Source organism: Manis javanica, chromosome 1 (assembly GCF_040802235.1).
Source record: "Manis javanica isolate MJ-LG chromosome 1, MJ_LKY, whole genome shotgun sequence".
NCBI lineage: Eukaryota > Metazoa > Chordata > Mammalia > Pholidota > Manidae > Manis > Manis javanica.
In genome coordinates this window covers 123,949,984-123,962,002 of record NC_133156.1, presented here as the reverse complement: position 1 = coordinate 123,962,002, position 12,019 = coordinate 123,949,984, and the positions used below count along the sequence as shown (strand labels likewise).

Below are 12,019 nucleotides of genomic sequence, written 5' to 3'. Positions count from 1 at the left end.
AGCATGGGGCTGGATCATCTAGATGGACACTCCTTCAGTCACATGTGCAGCAGCCAGGCTGGGATGGTCAATGGTGCACTCAGGTTGGGACACCTACACATGGCTTTCCACATGGTTGGCTTCTCATAGCATGATTGGCTGTCAAGGCATACAGAGAAGCATGATTCCAAGAGGCTGTGACCTATTCTATATCCTTTAGACTCAAAGAGTGCCACTTTTGATGCAGCCTGTTGGTTACAAGCAAGTCAGCTCAGATTCAAGGAGAGGGGACATAGATATCACCTCAAAGTATTGGCAGTAGTGATGTTTTCCATAGTCAATTAACAGGTAAATTCTCCTTTATTTATCTTGAATTCAAATATAAACACTTTATCATTAAACATATTTTTATTGAAAACAGCAAGAGCTAATGTTTCTTTTTATTTAAAAAAATTTTTAATTGAAATATAGATATAAAGTGTACTAGTCAATGTTTCTAAACTGAAGTTTAAAAGGAGAATTTAGGACATTAATAGTTCATTTTCTTTCTATGTTATTATTCTGGGAACTTTTTCAAGAGTGATCTTGCTTCACTCCTACTCTTAAGCAGCTCTTTAAACTTTGATCCAGCGCTTTCTATTAACTCAGAACTTGCAGTGCTGTCCCAACAGTAGAAGAATCTTCTGAACTGGCTATGCGTAGCCCTTAAGGAAAAGGAAAAAAAAAGAGCTATTGAAATGTCCCAGATAAACAATGATCAGTGTCAGAACCTCTTCTAAGTGTCTATACCTGTCAGTGTGCCCCAGAAAGTTGGCACATCTAAAGTGTCTAGTATGACGCTTGGTAAAAATAGAAACCAAAAGATATTTGTTGAACTGAACGGATTAAGTAAAGGCGTTGGCCACTGCGATGGTCAATGCCAGGGAAACTGGAGAGGCAGTGTGGATGGTCATTTGTGAGTTATTTGCTGGGGAGGCGCAGGCAGAGGGAAAGAGCCAGGGCCTCCAGCCTGGGTGACTGATCCCACTAACCACCACAGAGGCATCAGGACCGGGGTGCATCTGAAGGAGGGCCCTGGGGGCTGGGCTCAGGCCCTTTTCTCTCCGCGGGGCATCTTGATTGCCTGTTGATATTTTTTTTTAGTTTTTATGTGCTGAAGGTGTGGATGCTGAGATACATGCTATGGTCTAGCTCAGCATTTTAACAGCTACAAACTTGGTTAGTTTGCAGCTAATTTGTCATCCTCATTGTTACCAAGGGAAGAATAATTCTGGCTGACAATAGAATCACATAGAGAATTTTTTAAAGTTAGTGTTTGTAGTTGTGCAAAGAGACGACATGATTCTCTTGTGCAGGCATGATGCCTGGGCATGATCAGGGTAAGAGACCACCCTGATCCTCTACTCTGACCATTTAGATGCTTAAAATGCACTTAAGTATTTGTGCATAGAATCATTTCATCTGGATACTTTTATGTGAAATCTATATTGTGCCGCTTGGGTAAAGAGCAAAGCTCAGGGGTTGTGGCTGCATATGCTGCTCAAATGCATGCCAAAAATACTTTTGGTGTGTGCTGGGATTAGAGCCACACATGTCTCTAAGTGCCCCATCTATGTGCAAGGAAAGCATGGCTTAGGCCTTAAGATACTGTTACACTTGTCTGTCCCTTGAAGCAATAAATATTCGAGTAAATCAAATCCCATTTGTATGTATGTGTGTGTGTGCATTTACTATTCAAAGAGGCCTACTGTGAGTATGCTTGAAAAGTAATCATGTCTTAAATGCTTTCGTACAACTACAAATTTCATATATAATATGGAGTTCACTTTAGGTGTGGTTCCGGCATTTAAAAGGCACTGAGAGCTTAGTTTCCAGTCTCAGTACCACCAGACTGCAGCCTTTCTCTCTGCCAGGCGTGGGCATGCAGAGGGGGGTGGAGGGGAAGCAGGACACCGAAGGTCTGGGGTCTGAACCCCAAGATTTCCACTTTTTGGCCTTTTAATTTTGGGCAAGATACTTGTATTTTCTGAGCCTCAGTTTCCTTGTCCCTTAAGTGAGGATGATAATACCTGCTTCACTGAGTGGTGTATTAATTTCCTAGGGCTGGCATAAAAAACTACCACCAACTGAGTGGCTCACAATAACTGTGAGGAATAGATTCTGTGAAAAAGTGTTCTGTCACTGATCTGCAGACCAGAAGTCCAAAATCAAGGTCATGTTCCCACCAAAGTCTCTAGGGCACAATCCTTCCTTACATCCTATAGCTGGTGGTGGTTGCCAGCAATCCTTGTCATTCCTTGGTTAACGGCGGCGTAACTACCATCTCTGCCTCTGTCATCACCTGACCTTCCTCACCTCCTTCTCTGCCTTCATTCCCTCCCCACCCCCCCACCCCTGCCGCCCCGATAAGGGCAACGTTCATAGAGCTTGGGGCCCACTCTAATCCAGTGTAACCTCATCTAACCTGATGATGTTTGCAGAGACCCTATTTGAAAACAAGGTCACATTCTGAAGAGCAGGGATTTAACCTCGTAGAGGTGTTTAAAGTGACTTAAATGAAATCAGTTCTTTATGGCACCTTGAAGGGACAGCACAGAGCAGAAAGCAGTAACCTACAAGAAGCTGCTTCATAAGGTTGGTCTATTTGCTCTACACCTTCTCTCTCCCTTCCCAGGTGACAGTCACTGCTTTTGGTTATGCTGGACCATCCTCACTTCACTTTCTTCACCATCTTCTTGGAACCTCTAAGTTGCTGCCTGATATTTCTCCAGGATTTTGGCTCCCAGCTCCCATTTTTCCTTTCTGCCATCATCCTGAGAACTCTTCAAATTCATATAAATGACCCATCTAACAACCTGCCTTTAATCTACAGACTGTGCCCCTAGACCTTATCCTTATCCATTCCTGATCCCACAATCCTTCCAAATACCTGCTCACTGGCACCTCCCACCCTCTTGACTCGGATCTCTGCTTTACCTGGCTTTCCCGTCTCTAGTTGCCCAGCCCTCTTGCTCCTGTCCTTCTCCGTGCTTCCAGTGAGAAACCACACAACACCACCAAATGGTTTCGTTGGGCAGTTGTAATTCCTACTCTCAGCTGAACCTTCTGGCTGCTTGAAAACCCCTTTACTCATTTCAGGTGGGTTTCCTTCCTTATTTCCCCCTGGAGCCACTGGGAACATTTTTCAAGCTTCTAAGCCCACTGTTGACCCTGCAATACTATGTGCTGCTTCTCTAAGAAAGTAGAAGACATAAAACATGAACCAACTTCCCCTCTCCCACTGTATCTCTGCTCACACTCTTCTTTCTCTTTTACTATGTCAGAGGCAGAACATGACTGATTTACAAAGATGAGCCTTCCACCTGGGTTGAATCCTCAGTTCTACTCCCCACCCTTAAACTTTTCATTCTGTCTACTGATTCCTTTGCTTGCTTCAGTCTAGCAACACACTTAAATCTTTATTGTCTAAAAAGTTTCTTCATTTGCCTTTAAATTAAACTGCTTAGCCTTCTCCTCCTGGGAGAACCAACCTTACTCATATTGAGTAACTTTACATGTTTCTTAACCTCTCTGTGCCTCAGTTTCCTCATCTATAAAATGGGCAAATAATAATACCTACCTCACAGGGTTATTGTTAAGATTGAGTTGTAATATAGTACAGTTCCCAGCACTACATGTTTTTAGCTCCTTTTAATGGTAATAGTTTCCTCTCTGGGCTTGGATAGGACTTAGTTCACAGCAGTGGGCTTGCACTGACAACTGGTAATGGAACTAATTATTGGGTGTGTTTCTGTTCTCAGAAGTCTCTAAACTCCTTACGGGCCAAGAGTATTCCATTTTTTTTACCCTAAGGACTTCACACAGCAGCTGATTTATAGATACTAAATAAACAAGTGCTTGGTTCCAGTTGAATTGGTTAGAACCACTTTTTTTCCCTGAAGGATAAAGTTGACTTGGTCCACTCACAGACTTACCTCTGTCCCCATGAGACTGCTTTTATGTCATGTAGCATGGTTTTAGTATAATGGTTTAATATGTGGGTCAACATAGTCCAAGAGAGGAATTTGGGGGGATTATAGAGGCTTTAAGTACAATTGTAGACTGAGATGAAGGCATCAATGGAGAAGGGGTTAATCCATAGTGGCTCCCAAGGTAGAAGGAATAAAAGCAAAGCTGTTCAATGAACTGAATTGAGCCCCGCCCTGCTGTCTAGTAGGCAGTGGGCAAGAGGCCAGGGGTTTAGTGGTGAACAGGACAGATGCCAGCCATTGGTCATGCCCTGAAACTCTAATCAGTGGGAGGTCAACAGACCTTTAAAGACATTTTAGAAATACTATTTATTACAGTTGTGCCCAGTGCTCCCCATGGGAAGCATGGGGGAGCCTAACAAGGAGAACTCTTACTTTCTGGGAGGGGAGGGAGGGCTCCGGAGGAGCAAAGAATTGGGCACCCTAGTGAAGTGGGGTGGTGGTGGCAGAGGGACCAGTCTATTTTGGATGAAGTTTTTATAATTTTGTATTATGACAGTGACACAGAATCAAGCATATATGTGGAAAGATCTCAGGAATCACTGGAATGCTGTCTGTTAAAGGGAGCGTGGTGGATTTTGGGGTGGATAGTAGAGACAGTGAAGCCTGCATGTGTGCATAATCTGAAATAAAACTGTAGGGAGAGGGAAAACGCATTTTAGATGAACTGATGTGTTGGTCTCAAGTAAGTAACATTATATGAAAAGCTCTTTATGAAGCTGCTGGACCTGTTAAAACTGGGCGAATGGTCCGATGTTTATTGTCCTGATATACTGGTAATTTTCTGGGTTTCCATGGCCTCTAAGGAGGACAGCTTATAAGGCCTCACTTGGATCAACTCTCTATTGGCTACACCTTGGCATTTTTCAGATATTGTGTTTCTCTTCATTATCCAAATATTACCCATTGCAGGTCCAGTTCATTATCCAGTCAGAAATCTTCCCTGCCTGCCCAGGTAGAAGCTGTCCGTCCCTTCTGTTGTGCTGATTCACCTCACTGTGCCACTCTACCACCTGGTTTTGTTTTGTTGGCATTTTTCTCATATTACTGTATTTTATTGCCACAACCATACAGAAAATTCAGTAAAGACTATGTCAACCATGACTAAGTAACTAACTATGTGTTAAGTGAGTGAATGAATGAATGAACAAAGGGATGAATGTAACATCTATAGAATTTTCTATACTTGTACCTAGATAGCTGTCCACTAAGTACTGGCTGGTGTAGTGAACTGGGGGAAAATACAATCTGGGCCCTGAAGCTTGCTGGTTTCTTGTCTTCTGCCTCAAAATATGAGGGATGTGCTCTTTTTTTCCCTGGATGCATCTGAAACCACCCCAGTGAAAACACTCCTTGTCTAACTTTCGTCCTAGCCTGACTGATTATATTGGCAAATCAGTCTGCTCTCCTCTACCTAGAGGGAGGAATGGAGGTTTTCCATGGATAATCTCCCAAACAGACTCCTCCAGATGGCTGCTCAGGCAGATCCAGACAACAGGAGCTGTGCTAATTTGTGATGATTAGGGTTTTAGCATCTTTACTAAAGAAAGTCAGAGAAGCTCCTCTTTTTCCTGGATTGCTCTGTGCCACCTGACTGTTTGGTTGGGTCGATATATTCCAAGACTCAAACCTGCCCACTAGCCAACTATCTGTGACCACTGCGTTTGCACTGGTTTTTCAGTTCCCAGTGATTAAACCAAAGTAAAGGAAGGTGATGCCATGTCTGGCCAAGGGCAGACATTGCCAGCTGCAAAAGTCCCAGCATCCATCACATGCTTGACAGGGGGTCTGCTACCCATACAGGAGACAGGCAAGTCTTTCCGAAGCCCAGGCTTCCAGGAAAAACTCTTAACCAAGTGGGTGTCATTGGAAATGATTTGATGAATAGGAGACTAACAGGCCAGTCATTGAAAGTCTCATTTGTGATATATTAGCGGGAATGTTTGGCGCCCATATTGAAGGTAAGGTCTGCCTTTCCCACGTGCTTCCCTTCATAGCTGACACATTACACATGTCTCCCGAGCATAATGTATGGCTTCCTGGACTTGGAAATGTAGCCTAAATGTGCTCTGCTGAGATAGCGTCTGTTTAAATAGTCTCCTAGAAAAGCAAGCCATATTCAGTAAAACAGTGAATTTCGTATCTGTGTTTTTTCTAGAGCCCTTTGAAATGTTATTTTTAGGGAGCATAGTAGAAAATTTGCAAATTTAAATTTGCATTAAGGCATTATTTGCCTCTGAAGCAGTAATGGACCATCAGTTCATCATGTTAAGTATTAAAAGATTCCTAGAGCATGAATCAGAAAAGAACAGTGCAGACCATCTAATTCAATCATAATAGTAATCACCATTTTTTATGGTGATTTTTTAATTAAATCACCATTTAATATGTGCCAGGCCCTTAATGTACATTATATTTAATTCTTGGGATAATGTGCAAGTAGGAAGACTTCCTCCCATTTTGCAGATACAGATGTGAAGTCTCAGAGATGCTGATAACTTGTTCAAGACCACTTAGATGGGACGTAGTGGAGCTGGAATTTCAACTCAAAAGCACTGAACTCTGAAGACTGTTTTTCTACCAGAAGTTCTTAGCTTGGGCTTACAGATGGGCTGGAGGTAGAGATTTAAGCCAGAGAACACTTGGAAACTGTATGCAAGCTTTGTTGTGTATGACCATTCTTCTGAGGAAAGCCCCTAACTTTATCAGATTCTCCAGGGGGTTGTGAGGCCTCTTGAGAACCAGATTTTGGCACCAGGCTACCCTTCATTTTAGAGACAAGGAAACAACAGGTGAGGATGCAAACCATCCAAAGGCACTTGGTGCTGTATTGATTTGACCAGAAGGGAAACCATAGCACTTGTTTCTCAACCTTGTGTGCATGCATATGCGTGTGTGTGAAAAATTGCATATTGAGAAAAGTTAATAAAACAAGAATGTAGCATTTGGCAACTGCATATCTGTGGAGCCACATACCAGTGGTGAAATCGAGTGCAGGATCCTAGAATGCTCCCAGGTGTCCCTTCCTGATCCCCAGGAAGGTGCTACACCTTCGCCCCAACCACTGTCTTGCCTTTTGTGGTACCCTTGTCCTTGCTTTTCTTTGTAGTTTAACTGCCCATGTATGCATCCCTAGACAATACAGGTCCACGTTTTCCCGTTTTCATCTTAATATACATGCACTCATACTACTGTGCTCTTTGCTTCTTCCTTCTTTCAGCAGAACAGTTTTTACTAGCTGTGTTATTATTGCTTGTGGTTGTTCATTTTTAGTGTTGTGTGGTGTTCTGTTGCTTGACTCTATTGTGATTGACTTTGCACCTTTTATTGGATATTTTATTATTTGCAGTTGTTGCCTATTACTACCGCTTTTGTTAACATTCTTAATACAGCCTGCACATGCAACTCCTAGGGAAAGCCTAATATTTAATAAGCTTTTGTAGGAGGCAAAATACCTAGTTCTTCAAGGAAAAAGGGAAGAGTTTTTCTAACCTCCCACCCTCTTCCTTAATACCTCATGGAGGAAGAAAATCCTTTCAAGTAAATTCTGTGGTTAGCGTTTGCACAGGTTCTGGTTGACCCCAGCCTTGCAATACTAATCAAAGGGAGCATTTGTTGAACCTTAAGTGAGGCCAGGCCCTTCCCCCACCATAGCACCCCACCCCCACCCCATAACTGGGGTCAGAATCTCCAGGGTGGGGCCTGGCAGTCTGCATATTTACCAGGTACCCCGGTGACTCTCATGACTGGGAGATACTGATCAATTGATTAAGGCTTGGCTCAAACTTGGCCTCAGAAAAGTTAAGGGAGTTGGATTTGTTTAGACCATTAAAAAAATCAGAAACATGATTAAGTAGTTGTTTGCAAAGGAATGAAAGAGTTTTACAAATGGAAAAACAAGTATTTGCTAAGTCAAGAGAAATTGAGGTTAATCAAAAGGAAGAATCTCCTGCTAAAATCAGCAACAGATACTGAGATTGGGCACCACAGGGCTAAGAAGTAAAAGCTGTTGTCAGTGCCTTCAGGGAACTGAAGACAGGGAAACAAAACAAGCTTGCACTGATGTAATATTTCATCAAGTCTGGACTGTGGGCTTCAGTCAGATGAGTAGGCAGGGCCTTCAGGACTTGCCTGAGGGGAGGAGCAAAGAGAGGTCAGCTGGAAAGGCCTGAAGGGTTGGAGCTGGGCCTTCAAAGGAACTCTTTCCAGAGGCAGATGGGAGGACAGAGCATTCTAAAGCAGTGGCATCCAGTGTTATTTATTGTGATTCCCAGGGGAAAATAGTATGTTGCATCACCACCCAGGACACACATACATACAAAGCAAAAATTTCATAAAACATTTAATGTCACTAAATATGATAAACCTGATATTTTATATATTTTTTTCTATTTCATTTTTTAAAAATGTTAGGTTAACCCATTAATAAGTTGAAAACACTGTTCTAAGGGGACCAGGAGCCCAGTGTGGAGGCAGAACTAAGCCACCCTGGAGGGGGATGCCGGTTAGAGGAGGGGGTTTTCTTGGGAAATGGTGAGAGGACGTATTGCTGAAGTGATGGTAGTCTCCAGGGGCTTTCCACGATTCCAGAGTATGAGGGAATTACTTTGGGATGTTATGGCAAAATTTCAAACTTACCAGTCTTATGATCTACTTCTTACACAAAACACTTCGAATACCAAATGTGAGGGATTTTTCTTCATACCCACAACCAATTCTCCTATTCTCCCGACACCAACTGGGTGTCCAGTGATTTGATTTGATTCCGAGACTAATGGCCTGGAGGTAACCTCAGACCCCACAAGTTAAGGGCTTGGTCCCACAAGATGGTCCTACTTCAGCTGCTGATGGTAAGTCCTGGGCTCTCACTTTTGACCGACCAGCCCCCAGAACTCTAGAAGGTACTTTACTTATTAGTATAGTATGAAGAATACAACTCAGAAACTGCCAAATGGATGGTGTGTGTGTGTATGTGTGCACCAGTAAAGCTTCGTGCCCTATTTATCATCACCCACCCATCACCTCCCTGTGTTCATCAACCTGGAAGCCCTCTCAACCCCACGATTTAGGAGTGATTTAGGGATTTTTATAGAGTCTCCATTACATAGGCATGATTGACTAAATCATTGGCCATTGGTGATCAACTAGATGCTACCCTTCTCTTCTCCGCAGAGATAGGGAATGGGTAGGGGAGTGGGGCCTGAAGGTTCTAGTCCTCTAATTACCTGCTGGTTCCTCTGTCAGTCCCCATCCTGAAGCTCTCTAGGGGCTACCAGCCATCTCATTAACATAAGCTCAGGTCAGGTGGAGAGGGGCTTATTATGAATAACAAAAGTTGATCCTTACTTCTCTTGCTCAGCAAATTCTATGGGTTTTGGAAGCTCTGGAGCTAGGAACCAGGGACAAAGACTAAATACATATTTCTTATTATATCACAATATCACTACTTACCTGACTAACGTTACCTTTGGACAGTGGGTTGGCCAAGATAACTTTCAAAGATTCCTTTTGATGCTTGGATTTCAATTTAGTACCACTTAGCAGAGGGCTGGAGGTCAGAGGAGAGGAAATTGCTTCTGGTTTCTCAGGAGCAATGACATTAAAAGTATTTACTAAACATCTGTTTTGTCTTTTCTTGTGATGAGCCATGGAATTTTTGAATGTAGCAATGGATAGAATGGCTTTATAGGAGAAAATACACAGCATACCTCCAGGTTTGGGAGAGGAAAGTGATGGCACCTTGAACGCCATGATTTTGGAAGAAACATGGTGTGGCTGCTTGTGAACGTCAGAACTCATTACTAGTATGACCAGCAGCCTGACCCAGAAAATAATTCTTACATTTACATGAGCATTGGCTCCCTGCAGCGCTGGCCAGCAGTCGGGGTAATGTCCTTCACTTTTGAAGACTCATTTTTCAGAATCCACATGCCTGGACTAGAGGTCTGATTGCACCTTTCTTGGCCTCCACTTTTACTTGTGAGAACCGTAACAGTAAAACTTTTTCTCTTCTCAGTTCCCAACTGATGTCTCCTCTTCCCTAGCTCCTTCAGGTTTGCCCTTGCCTCCCCACTTTGTTCTCTGAGGCCAGTATGTATACCACCCATCTTTTTCCTTCTTGCTGCTAACCACGAACCAACCCTACCCACCCACAGGTTGAATGGTGTTGTGGATTATTTATTAAATGTTTGTGTGTTATATAAGATCATATATCAATGATATTTCAATAAAAAAAAAATTGTGTGTGGGAAGCCATGTTCTCTTTGCTTCATCTGTTGTAAGAGAAAACGAACTTCTGGCCTGCATTGAGGAGAGACTCCAAATAAAAGAGGAGAATTTTAGACTTCAAGAGATGGGCCATTGACCTTGTCCTCCAAAATTGGTGGGTTGGTAGGGGGATCTTTACGTTCTGTAGATATTGAACTCCCCAAATATCCACGTGGAACTAATTTTGGGGAACTCTTGCAATCAAATTTTTCTCTACAAGCTGAGTGCCTTTGCATCACTGAGAAGGAAAATCCTTTCATGTGCCTTTCTTTACTTAAATGCTTTTAATCATATCCTCTGAGATTTAATACCCTTTTGATCTTCCCAATCCAGTTTTAATTGGTCAGTTTAAGTTAGGGAAGGATTTTAAAGACAGCGCTAATAATGGAGCTTTGCGATAATGTAAGTAGCAACCATTGGCCCTAAATGTACTTGAACTCTTGTTTTGGCTTGTCAAATGCGGTCTGGGGGAAATAAACTTCAATCTGGTTCTTGGTATTTGCTATGTTTTTTGCTAACTAAAGCTTCCTGTTACTCTAACAAATGCTTCTACCTGGGGCAATATATTTATTGTATTCCCCTTTAATAAATAGGAAGCCTATTTTAACTTGTAATTGAAGTTAAAACCTACTGTCTTCTTTGTGTGAATAACTGAATTGTTATGGGAGAAGTATGGATGACCTCAGCCCAAACACATTCATTTTTTATTAACAATACATAGAGAAGTGTCATATAGAGCTGTATAGCCACTAGCTACTGGCCCTTGAAGTCTAAAATTAAAAAATTCAGTTCCTCAGTCAGACTAGCCACATTTTCAGTGCTCAATATCTGCATGTGACTAATGTGGTATTGACATTGTGGGCTTGCTGATTATTGCGGCAAGGGGGCTGGTCCTGTGCCTTGTATCACGTTCAGCACCCCTGGCCTCCACCTGCTCAATGCCAGTAGCTCTCTGTAGTCATGGCAATTGAAAATGTCTACAGAGCCTGCCAAGTGACTCTTGAGGAGCTGGATTAGCCCTAGTTGAGAATTACTGGCCTAGGACAGTACAGATGTAGAACATTTTCATTATTGCAGACAGTGCTTTTCTAGAATAATTCCTAGCAAAGTTGCTTTGGGGCATTTATAGATGAAGCTTTTCGAGCTTTAGAGGAATCACAAGGGTCATCCAGTTCAGAGCCTTGGGAAACTGAGGCACAGAGCGTTTGGGGTGACTTAAGGTCCATAGCATGATAAATATCAGTTAGGAATTCTGGACTTTATGTAGCCTAGAGGAGAGACTTCTGGTTTTCATTCAACTTATCGTGCTCTTCCTGTGCTCGCATTTTGTGATGGCTGTGGAGGAAGAGGGAGTCCTAAGAGATGGGAGTGGCCCAGTCCTGAGACTCTCAGAGAAGCAGATTCCTTCTGTGCACTCTGGGTACACCTGTTGTACCCCTTCATGGCCTGTGGCTTTCTTCCAAGGCCCTGCCCTAGACTGGGGTCAGAGGGGAGTCTGGGACATCTCATAGATCCACCCTTGCTCTGTGGAGGGCGGAGTCCTACTGGGTCTCTCAGTTCCATCGGTGCATGGAAACCGGGGAAACATGCTCCTGGGCCTATAAAATTCCACTCCCCCCACCCCCCCACCCCCCGCCATTAACTTTCAAATCTCCAGTATCTCCTCTGTGTACTTCTTTGTAGTGACCCATGACAAAACCTTTAATATGAAATGCCAGAGGCTCTTATCTTCAGAGGTCATAAGG

General features: G+C 42.9%; 1 protein-coding gene across 2 annotated transcripts in view; it reads left to right on the top strand.

Moving 5' to 3' along the window:
* RAI14 (retinoic acid induced 14) overlaps positions 1 to 12,019 on the top strand; it is a 136,831-nt gene that overhangs the window by 70,203 nt on the left and 54,609 nt on the right. The gene's annotated exons all lie outside the window — the stretch shown is intronic.